Source organism: Lissotriton vulgaris, chromosome 12 (genome assembly GCF_964263255.1).
Source record: "Lissotriton vulgaris chromosome 12, aLisVul1.2, whole genome shotgun sequence".
Lineage (NCBI taxonomy): Eukaryota > Metazoa > Chordata > Amphibia > Caudata > Salamandridae > Lissotriton > Lissotriton vulgaris.
Window position 1 is genome coordinate 443,560,819 of NC_141700.1, and position 18,706 is coordinate 443,579,524.

Consider the following 18,706-nt stretch of genomic DNA (forward strand, 5'->3'; position numbering starts at 1 on the left):
CGAAAACATACTCAATCACTACGCAAGTATTAATATGTTTTAATAAACAGGTACTCTTATAAAACCCAATTTCATTTCTTGGATTCTTTACAATTTTTTTCATGAAGGTAATAATATTACTCCAATCTAGGTAGACATTTCATCAACGTCTTTCTCATAGATATGTATTTTTTTCATTTTGCAATAACAGTATTCATTCTATAATCTTGAAAATACTTGGGTTTTTATAAGGTTAAAGATGATCTGTTCATCAGTAAGATGAATCAGACTTTTATATTTTAATTGTATCGGAATAAGACCTAATGAAAATGATTTGTTATATAACAATGAGAAAAGCAAGGCGCTGCTGAGATTTGAACTCAGGATCTCCTGTTTACTAGACAGGCGCTTTAACCAGCTAAGCCACTGCACCCACTTGATTCTTAAATTTGAAACACTTTTCTTTATGGTGTTCAAGAGAATATTGCTTTTTCACTTTCCTATTCTTTTCTAAGTTCACACACTTCTCTACTCAAACACTTAAGATGAATGAAGACTCCTCACTTATTCAAAAACACCTCTCTAATTTGAAGTTTACCCTATTCATATCATTTTAAAATATTCCTTGCTGAAGAATGGATTTGTTGAATTCCACAATAGAGTGATCATTCACCTCTATCTTGTTCTTTGTCATTTTCTTTTCCCTATTTCAGTCAATGCATTCCTACAAAAATCTTCACAATACCAACGCATTTTATTTCATTTTTAAGATAACTTATTCTAAAGTTCATAGAACCAGATGTTTATTCTTAAATTGTATTCAACACTTGTTTGATGAAAATTATTCGGAAAGCATGGAGAAAAGAGTTATATGCTGTTGAGATTTGAACTCAGGATTTCCTGATTACGAGACAGGCGCTTTAACTACTAAGCCACAGCACCAACGTTGATAGTAAGAAATGCATAAAGAATTTATTGTTAATGATGAAAATTTGTTTTCTGCTATAAATTCTTCTTTATATGTATTGTAATCTTAAACACGAAAACATACTCAATCACTACGCAAGGATTATTATGTTTTAATAAAAAGGTACTCTTATAAAACTCAATTTCATTTCTTGAATTCTTTAAAAAAAAAATCATGAAGGTATTAATATTGCTCAAATCTAGGTAGAATTTTCATCTACGTCTTTCTCATAGATATGTCTTTTTTTATTTGGCAATAACATTATTCATTCTATAATCTTGAAAATACTTGTGTTTTTATAAGGTTTAAGATGATCTGTTCAACAGTAAGATAAATCAGACTTTTATATTTTAATTGTATCGGAATAAGACCTAATGAAAATGATTTGTTATATAACAATGAGAAAAGCAAGGCACAGCTCAGAGTTGAACTCAGGATCTCCTGTTTACTAGACAGGCGTTTTAACCAGCTAAGCCACAGCACCCACTTGATTCTTAATTTTGAAAACTTTTTCTTTATGGTGTTCAAGAGAATAATGCTTTTTCACTTTCATATTCTTTTCTAAGTTCACACACTTCTCTACTCATAAACTTAAGATGAATGAAGACTCTTCACTTATTCAAAAACACCTCTCTAATTTGAAGTTTACCCTATTCATATCATTTTAAAATATACCTTGCTGAAGTATGGATTAGTTGAATTCAACAATAGAGTGATCATTCACCTCTATCTTGTTCTTTGTCATTTTCTTTTCCCTATTTCAATCAATGCATTCCTACAAAAATCTTCACAATACCAAGTATTTTATTTATTTTTTAAGATAACTTATTCTAAAGTTCATAGAACCAGATGTTTATACTTAAATTGTATTCAACACTTGTTTGATGAAAATTATTCGGAAAGCGTGAAGAAAACAGTTAAATGCTGCTGAGATTTGAACTCAGGATTTCCTGTTTACGAGATAGGAGCTTTAACCACTTAGCCACAGCACCAACGGTAATAGTAAAAAATGCATAAATAATTTATTGTTGATGATGAAAATGTGTTTTCTGCTATAAATTCTTCTTTATATGTATTGTAATCTTAAACACGAAAAGATACTCAATCACTTCACAAGGATTCATATGTTTTAATAAACAGGTACTCTTATAAAACCCAATTTCATTTCTTGAATTCTTTAAAAAAAAATTCATGAAGGTAATAATATTGCTCCAATCTTGGTAGACATTTCATCTACGTCTTTCTCATAGATATGTACTTTTTTTCATTTTGCAATAACAGTATTCATTCTATAATCTTGAAAATACCTGGGTTTTTATAAGGTTAAAGGTGATCTGTTCAACAGTAAGATGAATCAGACTTTTATATTTTAATTGTATCGGAATAAGACCTAATGAAAATGATTTGTTATATAACAATGAGAAAAGCAAGGCACTGCTGAGAGATGAACTCAGGATCTCCTGTTTACTAGACAGGTGCTTTAACCAGCTAAGCCACAGCACCCACTTGATTCTTAAATTTGAAACACTTTTCTTTATGGTTTTCAAGAGAATATTGCTTTTTCACTTTCATATTCTTTTCTAAGTTCACACACTTCTCTACTCAAACACTTAAGATGAATGAAGACTCTTCACTTATTCAAAAACACCTCTCTAATTTGAAGTTTACCCTATTCATATCATTTTAAAATATACCTTGCTGAAGAATGGATTAGTTGAATTCAACAATAGAGTGATCATTCACCTCTATCTTGTTCTTTGTCATTTTCTTTTCCCTATTTCAGTCAATGCATTCCTACAAAAATCTTCACAATACCAAGCATTTTATTTAATGTTTAAGATAACTTATTCTAAAGTTCATAGAACCAGATGTTTATTCTTAAATTGTATTCAACATTTGTTTGATGAAAATTATTCGGAAAGCATGGAGAAAACATTTAGGTGCTGCTGAGATTTGAACTCAGGATTTCCTGTTTACGAGACAGGCGCTTTAACCACTAAGCCACAGCACCAATGTTAATAGTAAGAAATGCATACATAATTTATTGTTGATGATGAAAATGTGTTTCCTGCTATAAATTCTTCTTTATATGTATTGTAATCTTAAACACGAAAACATACTCAATCACTACGCAAGTATTAATATGTTTTAATAAACAGGTACTCTTATAAAACCCAATTTCATTTCTTGAATTCTTTACAATTTTTTTTCATGAAGGTAATAATATTACTCCAATCTAGGTAGACATTTCATCTACGTCTTTCTCATAGATATGTATTTTTTTCATTTTGCAATAACAGTATTCATTCTATAATCTTGAAAATACTTGGGTTTTTATAAGGTTAAAGATGATCTGTTCAACAGTAAGATGAATCAGACTTTTATATTTTAATTGTATCGGAATAAGACCTAATGAAAATGATTTGTTATATATTACAATGAGAAAAGCAAGGCGCTGCTGAGATTTGAACTCAGGATCTCCTGTTTACTAGACAGGCGCTTTAACCAGCTAAGCCACTGCACCCACTTGATTCTTAAATTTGAAACACTTTTCTTTATGGTGTTCAAGAGAATATTGCTTTTTCACTTTCCTATTCTTTTCTAAGTTCACACACTTCTCTACTCAAACACTTAAGATGAATGAAGACTCCTCACTTATTCAAAAACACCTCTCTAATTTGAAGTTTACCCTATTCATATCATTTTAAAATATTCCTTGCTGAAGAATGGATTTGTTGAATTCCACAATAGAGTGATCATTCACCTCTATCTTGTTCTTTGTCATTTTCTTTTCCCTATTTCAGTCAATGCATTCCTACAAAAATCTTCACAATACCAACGCATTTTATTTCATTTTTAAGATAACTTATTCTAAAGTTCATAGAACCAGATGTTTATTCTTAAATTGTATTCAACACTTTTTTGATGAAAATTATTCGGAAAGCATGGAGAAAAGAGTTATATGCTGTTGAGATTTGAACTCAGGATTTCCTGATTACGAGACAGGCGCTTTAACTACTAAGCCACAGCACCAACGTTGATAGTAAGAAATGCATAAAGAATTTATTGTTAATGATGAAAATTTGTTTTCTGCTATAAATTCTTCTTTATATGTATTGTAATCTTAAACACGAAAACATACTCAATCACTACGCAAGGATTATTATGTTTTAATAAAAAGGTACTCTTATAAAACTCAATTTCATTTCTTGAATTCTTTAAAAAAAAAATCATGAAGGTATTAATATTGCTCAAATCTAGGTAGAATTTTCATCTACGTCTTTCTCATAGATATGTCTTTTTTTATTTGGCAATAACATTATTCATTCTATAATCTTGAAAATACTTGTGTTTTTATAAGGTTTAAGATGATCTGTTCAACAGTAAGATAAATCAGACTTTTATATTTTAATTGTATCGGAATAAGACCTAATGAAAATGATTTGTTATATAACAATGAGAAAAGCAAGGCACAGCTCAGAGTTGAACTCAGGATCTCCTGTTTACTAGACAGGCGTTTTAACCAGCTAAGCCACAGCACCCACTTGATTCTTAATTTTGAAAACTTTTTCTTTATGGTGTTCAAGAGAATAATGCTTTTTCACTTTCATATTCTTTTCTAAGTTCACACACTTCTCTACTCATAAACTTAAGATGAATGAAGACTCTTCACTTATTCAAAAACACCTCTCTAATTTGAAGTTTACCCTATTCATATCATTTTAAAATATACCTTGCTGAAGTATGGATTAGTTGAATTCAACAATAGAGTGATCATTCACCTCTATCTTGTTCTTTGTCATTTTCTTTTCCCTATTTCAATCAATGCATTCCTACAAAAATCTTCACAATACCAAGTATTTTATTTATTTTTTAAGATAACTTATTCTAAAGTTCATAGAACCAGATGTTTATACTTAAATTGTATTCAACACTTGTTTGATGAAAATTATTCGGAAAGCGTGAAGAAAACAGTTAAATGCTGCTGAGATTTGAACTCAGGATTTCCTGTTTACGAGATAGGAGCTTTAACCACTTAGCCACAGCACCAACGGTAATAGTAAAAAATGCATAAATAATTTATTGTTGATGATGAAAATGTGTTTTCTGCTATAAATTCTTCTTTATATGTATTGTAATCTTAAACACGAAAAGATACTCAATCACTTCACAAGGATTCATATGTTTTAATAAACAGGTACTCTTATAAAACCCAATTTCATTTCTTGAATTCTTTAAAAAAAAATTCATGAAGGTAATAATATTGCTCCAATCTTGGTAGACATTTCATCTACGTCTTTCTCATAGATATGTACTTTTTTTCATTTTGCAATAACAGTATTCATTCTATAATCTTGAAAATACCTGGGTTTTTATAAGGTTAAAGGTGATCTGTTCAACAGTAAGATGAATCAGACTTTTATATTTTAATTGTATCGGAATAAGACCTAATGAAAATGATTTGTTATATAACAATGAGAAAAGCAAGGCACTGCTGAGAGATGAACTCAGGATCTCCTGTTTACTAGACAGGTGCTTTAACCAGCTAAGCCACAGCACCCACTTGATTCTTAAATTTGAAACACTTTTCTTTATGGTTTTCAAGAGAATATTGCTTTTTCACTTTCATATTCTTTTCTAAGTTCACACACTTCTCTACTCAAACACTTAAGATGAATGAAGACTCTTCACTTATTCAAAAACACCTCTCTAATTTGAAGTTTACCCTATTCATATCATTTTAAAATATACCTTGCTGAAGAATGGATTAGTTGAATTCAACAATAGAGTGATCATTCACCTCTATCTTGTTCTTTGTCATTTTCTTTTCCCTATTTCAGTCAATGCATTCCTACAAAAATCTTCACAATACCAAGCATTTTATTTAATGTTTAAGATAACTTATTCTAAAGTTCATAGAACCAGATGTTTATTCTTAAATTGTATTCAACATTTGTTTGATGAAAATTATTCGGAAAGCATGGAGAAAACATTTAGGTGCTGCTGAGATTTGAACTCAGGATTTCCTGTTTACGAGACAGGCGCTTTAACCACTAAGCCACAGCACCAACGTTAATAGTAAGAAATGCATACATAATTTATTGTTGATGATGAAAATGTGTTTCCTGCTATAAATTCTTCTTTATATGTATTGTAATCTTAAACACGAAAACATACTCAATCACTACGCAAGTATTAATATGTTTTAATAAACAGGTACTCTTATAAAACCCAATTTCATTTCTTGAATTCTTTACAATTTTTTTTCATGAAGGTAATAATATTACTCCAATCTAGGTAGACATTTCATCTACGTCTTTCTCATAGATATGTATTTTTTTCATTTTGCAATAACATTATTCATTCTATAATCTTGAAAATACTTGGGTTTTTATAAGGTTAAAGATGATCTGTTCAACAGTAAGATGAATCAGACTTTTATATTTTAATTGTATCGGAATAAGACCTAATGAAAATGATTTGTTATATATTACAATGAGAAAAGCAAGGCGCTGTTGAGATTTGAACTCAGGATTTCCTGTTTACGAGACAGGCGCTTTAACCACTAAGCCACAGCACCAACGTTAATAGTAAGAAATGCATACATAATTTATTGTTGATGATGAAAATGTGTTTCCTGCTAAAATTCTTCTTTATATGTATTCTAATCTTAAACACGAAAACATACTCAATCACTACGCAAGTATTAATATGTTTCAATAAACAGGTACTCTTATAAAACTCAATTTCATTTCTTGAATACTTTAAAAAAAAATCATGAAGGTATTAATATTGCTCAAATCTAGGTAGAAATTTCATCTACGTCTTTCTCATAGATATGTATTTTTTTCATTTGGCAATAACAGTATTCATTCTATAATCTTGAAAATACTTGTGTTTTTATAAGGTTTAAGATGATCTGTTCAACAGTAAGATGAATCAGACTTTTATATTTTAATTGTATCGGAATAAGACCTAATGAAAATGATTTGTTATATAACAATGAGAAAAGCAAGGCACTGCTGAGAGTTGAACTTAGGGTCTCCTGTTTACTAGACAGGCGCTTTAACCAGCTAAGCCACAGCACCCACTTGATTCTTAAATTTGAAACACTTTTCTTTATGGTGTTCAAGAGAATATTGCTTTTTCACTTTCATATTCTTTTCTAAGTTCACACACTTCTCTACTCAAACACTTAAGATGAATGAAGACTCTTCACTTATTCAAAAACACCTCTCTAATTTGAAGCTTACCCTATTCATATCATTTTAAAATATACCTTGCTGAAGAATGGATTAGTTGAAGTCAACAATAGAGTGACCATTCACCTCTATCTTGTTCTTTGTCATTTTCTTTTCCCTATTTCAATCAATGCATTCCTACAAAAATCCTCACAATATCAAGTATTTTATTTAATTTTTAAGATAACTTATTCTAAAGTTCATAGAACCAGATGTTTATACTTAAATTGTATTCATCACTTGTTTGATGAAAATTATTCGGAAAGCATGAAGAAAACAGTTAAATGCTGCTGAGATTTGAACTCAGGATTTCCTGTTTACGAGATAGGAGCTTTAACCACTAAGCCACAGCACCAACGGTAACAGTAAAAAATGCATAAATAATTTATTGTTGATGATGAAAATGTGTTTTCTGCTATAAATTCTTCATTATATGTATTGTAATCTTAAACACGAAAAGATACTCAATCACTACGCAAGGATTCATATATTTTAATAAACAGGTACTCTTATAAAACCCAATTTCATTTCTTGAATTCTTTACAATTTTTTTTCATGAAGGTAATAATATTGCTCCAATCTTGGTAGACATTTCATCTACGTCTTTCTCATAGATATGTACTTTTTTCATTTTGCAATAACATTATTCATTCTATAATCTTGAAAATACTTGGGTTTTTATAAGGTTAAAGATGATCTGTACATCAGTAAGATGAATCAGACTTTTATATTTTAATTGTATCGGAATAAGACCTAATGAAAATGATTTGTTATATATTACAATGAGAAAAGCAAGGCGCTGCTGAGATTTGAACTCAGGATCTCCTGTTTACTAGACAGGCGCTTTAACCAGCTAAGCCACAGCACCCACTTGATTCTTAAATTTGAAACACTTTTCTTTATGGTGTTCAAGAGAATATTGCTTTTTCACTTTCATATTCTTTTCTAAGTTCACACACTTCTCTACTCAAACACTTAAGATGAATGAAGACTCTTCACTTATTCAAAAACACCTCTCTAATTTGAAGTTTACCCTATTCATATCATTTTAAAATATTCCTTGCTGAAGAATGGATTTGTTGAATTCCACCATAGAGTGATCATTCACCTCTATCTTGTTCTTTGTCATTTTCTTTTCCCTATTTCAGTCAATGCATTCCTACAAAAATCTTCACAATACCAACGCATTTTATTTCATTTTTAAGATAACTTATTCTAAAGTTCATAGAACCAGATGTTTATACTTAAATTGTATTCAACACTTGTTTGATGAAAATTATTCGGAAAGCATGAAGAAAACAGTTAAATGCTGCTGAGATTTGAACTCAGGATTTCCTGTTTACGAGATAGGAGCTTTAACCACTTAGCCACAGCACCAACGGTAATAGTAAAAAATGCATAAATAATTTATTGTTGATGATGAAAATGTGTTTTCTGCTATAAATTCTTCTTTATATGTATTGTAATCTTAAACACGAAAAGATACTCAATCACTTCACAAGGATTCATATGTTTTAATAAACAGGTACTCTTATAAAACCCAATTTCATTTCTTGAATTCTTTAAAAAAAAAATTCATGAAGGTAATAATATTGCTCCAATCTTGGTAGACATTTCATCTACGTCTTTCTCATAGATATGTACTTTTTTTCATTTTGCAATAACAGTATTCATTCTATAATCTTGAAAATACCTGGGTTTTTATAAGGTTAAAGGTGATCTGTTCAACAGTAAGATGAATCAGACTTTTATATTTTAATTGTATCGGAATAAGACCTAATGAAAATGATTTGTTATATAACAATGAGAAAAGCAAGGCACTGCTGAGAGATGAACTCAGGATCTCCTGTTTACTAGACAGGTGCTTTAACCAGCTAAGCCACAGCACCCACTTGATTCTTAAATTTGAAACACTTTTCTTTATGGTTTTCAAGAGAATATTGCTTTTTCACTTTCATATTCTTTTCTAAGTTCACACACTTCTCTACTCAAACACTTAAGATGAATGAAGACTCTTCACTTATTCAAAAACACCTCTCTAATTTGAAGTTTACCCTATTCATATCATTTTAAAATATACCTTGCTGAAGAATGGATTAGTTGAATTCAACAATAGAGTGATCATTCACCTCTATCTTGTTCTTTGTCATTTTCTTTTCCCTATTTCAGTCAATGCATTCCTACAAAAATCTTCACAATACCAAGCATTTTATTTAATGTTTAAGATAACTTATTCTAAAGTTCATAGAACCAGATGTTTATTCTTAAATTGTATTCAACATTTGTTTGATGAAAATTATTCGGAAAGCATGGAGAAAACATTTAGGTGCTGCTGAGATTTGAACTCAGGATTTCCTGTTTACGAGACAGGCGCTTTAACCACTAAGCCACAGCACCAACCTTAATAGTAAGAAATGCATACATAATTTATTGTTGATGATGAAAATGTGTTTCCTGCTATAAATTCTTCTTTATATGTATTGTAATCTTAAACACGAAAACATACTCAATCACTACGCAAGTATTAATATGTTTTAATAAACAGGTACTCTTATAAAACCCAATTTCATTTCTTGAATTCTTTACAATTTTTTTTCATGAAGGTAATAATATTACTCCAATCTAGGTAGACATTTCATCTACGTCTTTCTCATAGATATGTATTTTTTTCATTTTGCAATAACATTATTCATTCTATAATCTTGAAAATACTTGGGTTTTTATAAGGTTAAAGATGATCTGTTCAACAGTAAGATGAATCAGACTTTTATATTTTAATTGTATCGGAATAAGACCTAATGAAAATGATTTGTTATATATTACAATGAGAAAAGCAAGGCGCTGTTGAGATTTGAACTCAGGATTTCCTGTTTACGAGACAGGCGCTTTAACCACTAAGCCACAGCACCAACGTTAAAAGTAAGAAATGCATACATAATTTATTGTTGATGATGAAAATGTGTTTCCTGCTATAAATTCTTCTTTATATGTATTCTAATCTTAAACACGAAAACATACTCAATCACTACGCAAGTATTAATATGTTTCAATAAACAGGTACTCTTATAAAACTCAATTTCATTTCTTGAATACTTTAAAAAAAAATCATGAAGGTATTAATATTGCTCAAATCTAGGTAGAAATTTCATCTACGTCTTTCTCATAGAAATGTATTTTTTTCATTTGGCAATAACAGTATTCATTCTATAATCTTGAAAATACTTGTGTTTTTATAAGGTTTAAGATGATCTGTTCAACAGTAAGATGAATCAGACTTTTATATTTTAATTGTATCGGAATAAGACCTAATGAAAATGATTTGTTATATAACAATGAGAAAAGCAAGGCACTGCTGAGAGTTGAACTTAGGGTCTCCTGTTTACTAGACAGGCGCTTTAACCAGCTAAGCCACAGCACCCACTTGATTCTTAAATTTGAAACACTTTTCTTTATGGTGTTCAAGAGAATATTGCTTTTTCACTTTCATATTCTTTTCTAAGTTCACACACTTCTCTACTCAAACACTTAAGATGAATGAAGACTCTTCACTGATTCAAAAACACCTCTCTAATTTGAAGTTTACCCTATTCATATCATTTTAAAATATACCTTGCTGAAGAATGGATTAGTTGAATTCAACAATAGAGTGATCATTCACCTCTATCTTGTTCTTTGTCATTTTCTTTTCCCTATTTCAGTCAATGCATTCCTACAAAAATCTTCACAATACCAAGCATTTTATTTAATGTTTAAGATAACTTATTCTAAAGTTCATAGAACCAGATGTTTATTCTTAAATTGTATTCAACATTTGTTTGATGAAAATTATTCGGAAAGCATGGAGAAAACATTTAGGTGCTGCTGAGATTTGAACTCAGGATTTCCTGTTTACGAGACAGGCGCTTTAACCACTAAGCCACAGCACCAACGTTAATAGTAAGAAATGCATACATAATTTATTGTTGATGATGAAAATGTGTTTCCTGCTATAAATTCTTCTTTATATGTATTGTAATCTTAAACACGAAAACATACTCAATCACTACGCAAGTATTAATATGTTTTAATAAACAGGTACTCTTATAAAACCCAATTTCATTTCTTGAATTCTTTACAATTTTTTTTCATGAAGGTAATAATATTACTCCAATCTAGGTAGACATTTCATCTACGTCTTTCTCATAGATATGTATTTTTTTCATTTTGCAATAACATTATTCATTCTATAATCTTGAAAATACTTGGGTTTTTATAAGGTTAAAGATGATCTGTTCAACAGTAAGATGAATCAGACTTTTATATTTTAATTGTATCGGAATAAGACCTAATGAAAATGATTTGTTATATATTACAATGAGAAAAGCAAGGCGCTGTTGAGATTTGAACTCAGGATTTCCTGTTTACGAGACAGGCGCTTTAACCACTAAGCCACAGCACCAACGTTAATAGTAAGAAATGCATACATAAATTATTGTTGATGATGAAAATGTGTTTCCTGCTATAAATTCTTCTTTATATGTATTCTAATCTTAAACACGAAAACATACTCAATCACTACGCAAGTATTAATATGTTTCAATAAACAGGTACTCTTATAAAACTCAATTTCATTTCTTGAATTCTTTAAAAAAAAATCATTAAGGTATTAATATTGCTCAAATCTAGGTAGAAATTTCATCTACGTCTTTCTCATAGATATGTATTTTTTTCATTTGGCAATAACAGTATTCATTCTATAATCTTGAAAATACTTGGGATTTTATAAGGTTAAAGATGATCTGTTCAACAGTAAGATGAATCAGACTTTTATATTTTAATTGTATCGGAATAAGACCTAATGAAAATGATTTGTTATATAACAATGAGAAAAGCAAGGCGCTGCTGAGATTTGAACTCAGGATCTCCTGTTTACTAGACAGGCACTTTAACCAGCTAAGCCACAGCACCCACTTGATTCTTAAATTTGAAACACTTTTCTTTATGGTGTTCAAGAGAATATTGCTTTTTCACTTTCATATTCTTTTCTAAGTTCACACACTTCTCTACTCAAACACTTAAGATGAATGAAGACTCTTCACTTATTCAAAAACACCTCTCTAATTTGAAGTTTACTCTATTCATATCATTTTAAAATATACCTTGCTGAAGAATGGATTAGTTGAATTCAACAATAGAGTGAACATTTACCTCTATCTTGTTCTTTGTCATTTTCTTATCCCTATTTCAGTCAATGCATTCCTTCAAAAATCTTCACAATACCAAGCATTTTATTTAATTTTTAAGATAACTTATTCTAAAGTTCATAGAACCAGATGTTTATTCTTAAATTGTATTCAACACTTGTTTGATGAAAATTATTCGGAAAGCATGGAGAAAAGAGTTAAATGCTGTTGAGATTTGAACTCAGGATTTCCTGATTACGAGACAGGCGCTTTAACCACTAAGCCACAGCACCAACGTTGATAGTAAGAAATGCATAAAGAATTTATTGTTAATGATGAAAATTTGTTTTCTGCTATAAATTCTTCTTTATATGTATTGTAATCTTAAACACGAAAACATACTCAATCACTACGCAAGGATTATTATGTTTTAATAAAAAGGTACTCTTATAAAACTCAATTTCATTTCTTGAATTCTTTAAAAAAAAAATCATGAAGGTATTAATATTGCTCAAATCTAGGTAGAATTTTCATCTACGTCTTTCTCATAGATATGTCTTTTTTTATTTGGCAATAACATTATTCATTCTATAATCTTGAAAATACTTGTGTTTTTATAAGGTTTAAGATGATCTGTTCAACAGTAAGATAAATCAGACTTTTATATTTTAATTGTATCGGAATAAGACCTAATGAAAATGATTTGTTATATAACAATGAGAAAAGCAAGGCACAGCTCAGAGTTGAACTCAGGATCTCCTGTTTACTAGACAGGCGTTTTAACCAGCTAAGCCACAGCACCCACTTGATTCTTAATTTTGAAAACTTTTTCTTTATGGTGTTCAAGAGAATAATGCTTTTTCACTTTCATATTCTTTTCTAAGTTCACACACTTCTCTACTCATAAACTTAAGATGAATGAAGACTCTTCACTTATTCAAAAACACCTCTCTAATTTGAAGTTTACCCTATTCATATCATTTTAAAATATACCTTGCTGAAGTATGGATTAGTTGAATTCAACAATAGAGTGATCATTCACCTCTATCTTGTTCTTTGTCATTTTCTTTTCCCTATTTCAATCAATGCATTCCTACAAAAATCTTCACAATACCAAGTATTTTATTTATTTTTTAAGATAACTTATTCTAAAGTTCATAGAACCAGATGTTTATACTTAAATTGTATTCAACACTTGTTTGATGAAAATTATTCGGAAAGCATGAAGAAAACAGTTAAATGCTGCTGAGATTTGAACTCAGGATTTCCTGTTTACGAGATAGGAGCTTTAACCACTTAGCCACAACACCAACGGTAATAGTAAAAAATGCATAAATAATTTATTGTTGATGATGAAAATGTGTTTTCTGCTATAAATTCTTCTTTATATGTATTGTAATCTTAAACACGAAAAGATACTCAATCACTTCACAAGGATTCATATGTTTTAATAAACAGGTACTCTTATAAAACCCAATTTCATTTCTTGAATTCTTTAAAAAAAAAATTCATGAAGGTAATAATATTGCTCCAATCTTGGTAGACATTTCATCTACGTCTTTCTCATAGATATGTACTTTTTTTCATTTTGCAATAACAGTATTCATTCTATAATCTTGAAAATACCTGGGTTTTTATAAGGTTAAAGGTGATCTGTTCAACAGTAAGATGAATCAGACTTTTATATTTTAATTGTATCGGAATAAGACCTAATGAAAATGATTTGTTATATAACAATGAGAAAAGCAAGGCACTGCTGAGAGATGAACTCAGGATCTCCTGTTTACTAGACAGGTGCTTTAACCAGCTAAGCCACAGCACCCACTTGATTCTTAAATTTGAAACACTTTTCTTTATGGTTTTCAAGAGAATATTGCTTTTTCACTTTCATATTCTTTTCTAAGTTCACACACTTCTCTACTCAAACACTTAAGATGAATGAAGACTCTTCACTTATTCAAAAACACCTCTCTAATTTGAAGTTTACCCTATTCATATCATTTTAAAATATACCTTGCTGAAGAATGGATTAGTTGAATTCAACAATAGAGTGATCATTCACCTCTATCTTGTTCTTTGTCATTTTCTTTTCCCTATTTCAGTCAATGCATTCCTACAAAAATCTTCACAATACCAAGCATTTTATTTAATGTTTAAGATAACTTATTCTAAAGTTCATAGAACCAGATGTTTATTCTTAAATTGTATTCAACATTTGTTTGATGAAAATTATTCGGAAAGCATGGAGAAAACATTTAGGTGCTGCTGAGATGTGAACTCAGGATTTCCTGTTTACGAGACAGGCGCTTTAACCACTAAGCCACAGCACCAACGTTAATAGTAAGAAATGCATACATAATTTATTGTTGATGATGAAAATGTGTTTCCTGCTATAAATTCTTCTTTATATGTATTGTAATCTTAAACACGAAAACATACTCAATCACTACGCAAGTATTAATATGTTTTAATAAACAGGTACTCTTATAAAACCCAATTTCATTTCTTGAATTCTTTACAATTTTTTTTCATGAAGGTAATAATATTACTCCAATCTAGGTAGACATTTCATCTACGTCTTTCTCATAGATATGTATTTTTTTCATTTTGCAATAACATTATTCATTCTATAATCTTGAAAATACTTGGGTTTTTATAAGGTTAAAGATGATCTGTTCAACAGTAAGATGAATCAGACTTTTATATTTTAATTGTATCGGAATAAGACCTAATGAAAATGATTTGTTATATATTACAATGAGAAAAGCAAGGCGCTGTTGAGATTTGAACTCAGGATTTCCTGTTTACGAGACAGGCGCTTTAACCACTAAGCCACAGCACCAACGTTAATAGTAAGAAATGCATACATAATTTATTGTTGATGATGAAAATGTGTTTCCTGCTATAAATTCTTCTTTATATGTATTCTAATCTTAAACACGAAAACATACTCAATCACTACGCAAGTATTAATATGTTTCAATAAACAGGTACTCTTATAAAACTCAATTTCATTTCTTGAATACTTTAAAAAAAAAACATGAAGGTATTAATATTGCTCAAATCTAGGTAGAAATTTCATCTACGTCTTTCTCATAGATATGTATTTTTTTCATTTGGCAATAACAGTATTCATTCTATAATCTTGAAAATACTTGTGTTTTTATAAGGTTTAAGATGATCTGTTCAACAGTAAGATGAATCAGACTTTTATATTTTAATTGTATCAGAATAAGACCTAATGAAAATGATTTGTTATATAACAATGAGAAAAGCAAGGCACTGCTGAGAGTTGAACTTAGGGTCTCCTGTATACTAGACAGGCGCTTTAACCAGCTAAGCCACAGCACCCACTTGATTCTTAAATTTGAAACACTTTTCTTTATGGTGTTCAAGAGAATATTGCTTTTTCACTTTCATATTCTTTTCTAAGTTCACACACTTCTCTACTCAAACACTTAAGATGAATGAAGACTCTTCACTTATTCAAAAACACCTCTCTAATTTGAAGCTTACCCTATTCATATCATTTTAAAATATACCTTGCTGAAGAATGGATTAGTTGAATTCAACAATAGAGTGACCATTCACCTCTATCTTGTTCTTTGTCATTTTCTTTTCCCTATTTCAATCAATGCATTCCTACAAAAATCCTCACAATATCAAGTATTTTATTTAATTTTTAAGATAACTTATTCTAAAGTTCATAGAACCAGATGTTTATACTTAAATTGTATTCATCACTTGTTTGATGAAAATTATTCGGAAAGCATGAAGAAAACAGTTAAATGCTGCTGAGATTTGAACTCAGGATTTCCTGTTTACGAGATAGGAGCTTTAACCACTAAGCCACAGCACCAACGGTAACAGTAAAAAATGCATAAATAATTTATTGTTGATGATGAAAATGTGTTTTCTGCTATAAATTCTTCATTATATGTATTGTAATCTTAAACACGAAAAGATACTCAATCACTACGCAAGGATTCATATATTTTAATAAACAGGTACTCTTATAAAACCCAATTTCATTTCTTGAATTCTTTACAATTTTTTTTCATGAAGGTAATAATATTGCTCCAATCTTGGTAGACATTTCATCTACGTCTTTCTCATAGATATGTACTTTTTTCATTTTGCAATAACATTATTCATTCTATAATCTTGAAAATACTTGGGTTTTTATAAGGTTAAAGATGATCTGTACATCAGTAAGATGAATCAGACTTTTATATTTTAATTGTATCGGAATAAGACCTAATGAAAATGATTTGTTATATATTACAATGAGAAAAGCAAGGTGCTGCTGAGATTTGAACTCAGGATCTCCTGTTTACTAGACAGGCGCTTTAACCAGCTAAGCCACAGCACCCACTTGATTCTTAAATTTGAAACACTTTTCTTTATGGTGTTCAAGAGAATATTGCTTTTTCACTTTCATATTCTTTTCTAAGTTCACACACTTCTCTACTCAAACACTTAAGATGAATGAAGACTCTTCACTTATTCAAAAACACCTCTCTAATTTGAAGTTTACCCTATTCATATCATTTTAAAATATTCCTTGCTGAAGAATGGATTTGTTGAATTCCACCATAGAGTGATCATTCACCTCTATCTTGTTCTTTGTCATTTTCTTTTCCCTATTTCAGTCAATGCATTCCTACAAAAATCTTCACAATACCAACGCATTTTATTTCATTTTTAAGATAACTTATTCTAAAGTTCATAGAACCAGATGTTTATACTTAAATTGTATTCAACACTTGTTTGATGAAAATTATTCGGAAAGCATGAAGAAAACAGTTAAATGCTGCTGAGATTTGAACTCAGGATTTCCTGTTTACGAGATAGGAGCTTTAACCACTTAGCCACAGCACCAACGGTAATAGTAAAAAATGCATAAATAATTTATTGTTGATGATGAAAATGTGTTTTCTGCTATAAATTCTTCTTTATATGTATTGTAATCTTAAACACGAAAAGATACTCAATCACTTCACAAGGATTCATATGTTTTAATAAACAGGTACTCTTATAAAACCCAATTTCATTTCTTGAATTCTTTAAAAAAAAAATTCATGAAGGTAATAATATTGCTCCAATCTTGGTAGACATTTCATCTACGTCTTTCTCATAGATATGTACTTTTTTTCATTTTGCAATAACAGTATTCATTCTATAATCTTGAAAATACCTGGGTTTTTATAAGGTTAAAGGTGATCTGTTCAACAGTAAGATGAATCAGACTTTTATATTTTAATTGTATCGGAATAAGACCTAATGAAAATGATTTGTTATATAACAATGAGAAAAGCAAGGCACTGCTGAGAGATGAACTCAGGATCTCCTGTTTACTAGACAGGTGCTTTAACCAGCTAAGCCACAGCACCCACTTGATTCTTAAATTTGAAACACTTTTCTTTATGGTTTTCAAGAGAATATTGCTTTTTCACTTTCATATTCTTTTCTAAGTTCACACACTTCTCTACTCAAACACTTAAGATGAATGAAGACTCTTCACTTATTCAAAAACACCTCTCTAATTTGAAGTTTACCCTATTCATATCATTTTAAAATATACCTTGCTGAAGAATGGATTAGTTGAATTCAACAATAGAGTGATCATTCACCTCTATCTTGTTCTTTGTCATTTTCTTTTCCCTATTTCAGTCAATGCATTCCTACAAAAATCTTCACAATACCAAGCATTTTATTTAATGTTTAAGATAACTTATTCTAAAGTTCATAGAACCAGATGTTTATTCTTAAATTGTATTCAACATTTGTTTGATGAAAATTATTCGGAAAGCATGGAGAAAACAGTTAGGTGCTGCTGAGATTTGAACTCAGGATTTCCTGTTTACGAGACAGGCGCTTTAACCACTAAGCCACAGCACCAACGTTAATAGTAAGAAATGCATACATAATTTATTGTTGATGATGAAAATGTGTTTCCTGCTATAAATTCTTCTTTATATGTATTGTAATCTTAAACACGAAAACATACTCAATCACTACGCAAGTATTAATATGTTTTAATAAACAGGTACTCTTATAAAACCCAATTTCATTTCTTGAATTCTTTACAATTTTTTTTCATGAAGGTAATAATATTACTCCAATCTAGGTAGACATTTCATCTACGTCTTTCTCATAGATATGTATTTTTTTCATTTTGCAATAACATTATTCATTCTATAATCTTGAAAATACTTGGGTTTTTATAAGGTTAAAGATGATCTGTTCAACAGTAAGATGAATCAGACTTTTATATTTTAATTGTATCGGAATAAGACCTAATGAAAATGATTTGTTATATATTACAATGAGAAAAGCAAGGCGCTGTTGAGATT

The 18,706-nt window shown here is 29.7% G+C and overlaps 10 non-coding genes across 10 annotated transcripts; all 10 read right to left on the reverse strand.

Annotated features, from left to right (window-relative positions):
• Positions 1 to 338: 338 nt before the first annotated feature.
• On the reverse strand, positions 339 to 412 carry TRNAT-AGU (transfer RNA threonine (anticodon AGU)). Its single transcript has one exon. It is a non-coding gene; the product is annotated as a tRNA-Thr (tRNA).
• Positions 413 to 2,884: 2,472 nt separating this feature from the next.
• Positions 2,885 to 2,957, reverse strand: TRNAT-CGU (transfer RNA threonine (anticodon CGU)). The gene has a single exon. It is a non-coding gene; the product is annotated as a tRNA-Thr (tRNA).
• Positions 2,958 to 3,396: 439 nt separating this feature from the next.
• TRNAT-AGU (transfer RNA threonine (anticodon AGU)) lies at positions 3,397 to 3,470 on the reverse strand. The gene has a single exon. It is a non-coding gene; the product is annotated as a tRNA-Thr (tRNA).
• Positions 3,471 to 5,942: 2,472 nt separating this feature from the next.
• On the reverse strand, positions 5,943 to 6,015 carry TRNAT-CGU (transfer RNA threonine (anticodon CGU)). Its single transcript has one exon. It is a non-coding gene; the product is annotated as a tRNA-Thr (tRNA).
• Positions 6,016 to 7,982: 1,967 nt separating this feature from the next.
• TRNAT-AGU (transfer RNA threonine (anticodon AGU)) lies at positions 7,983 to 8,056 on the reverse strand. The gene has a single exon. It is a non-coding gene; the product is annotated as a tRNA-Thr (tRNA).
• A 1,456-nt stretch (positions 8,057 to 9,512) lies between these two features.
• Positions 9,513 to 9,585, reverse strand: TRNAT-CGU (transfer RNA threonine (anticodon CGU)). The gene has a single exon. It is a non-coding gene; the product is annotated as a tRNA-Thr (tRNA).
• A 1,456-nt stretch (positions 9,586 to 11,041) lies between these two features.
• Positions 11,042 to 11,114, reverse strand: TRNAT-CGU (transfer RNA threonine (anticodon CGU)). Its single transcript has one exon. It is a non-coding gene; the product is annotated as a tRNA-Thr (tRNA).
• Positions 11,115 to 12,061: 947 nt separating this feature from the next.
• Positions 12,062 to 12,135, reverse strand: TRNAT-AGU (transfer RNA threonine (anticodon AGU)). Its single transcript has one exon. It is a non-coding gene; the product is annotated as a tRNA-Thr (tRNA).
• Positions 12,136 to 16,648: 4,513 nt separating this feature from the next.
• On the reverse strand, positions 16,649 to 16,722 carry TRNAT-AGU (transfer RNA threonine (anticodon AGU)). Its single transcript has one exon. It is a non-coding gene; the product is annotated as a tRNA-Thr (tRNA).
• Positions 16,723 to 18,178: 1,456 nt separating this feature from the next.
• TRNAT-CGU (transfer RNA threonine (anticodon CGU)) lies at positions 18,179 to 18,251 on the reverse strand. The gene has a single exon. It is a non-coding gene; the product is annotated as a tRNA-Thr (tRNA).
• Between the last annotated feature and the right edge of the window lie 455 nt (positions 18,252 to 18,706).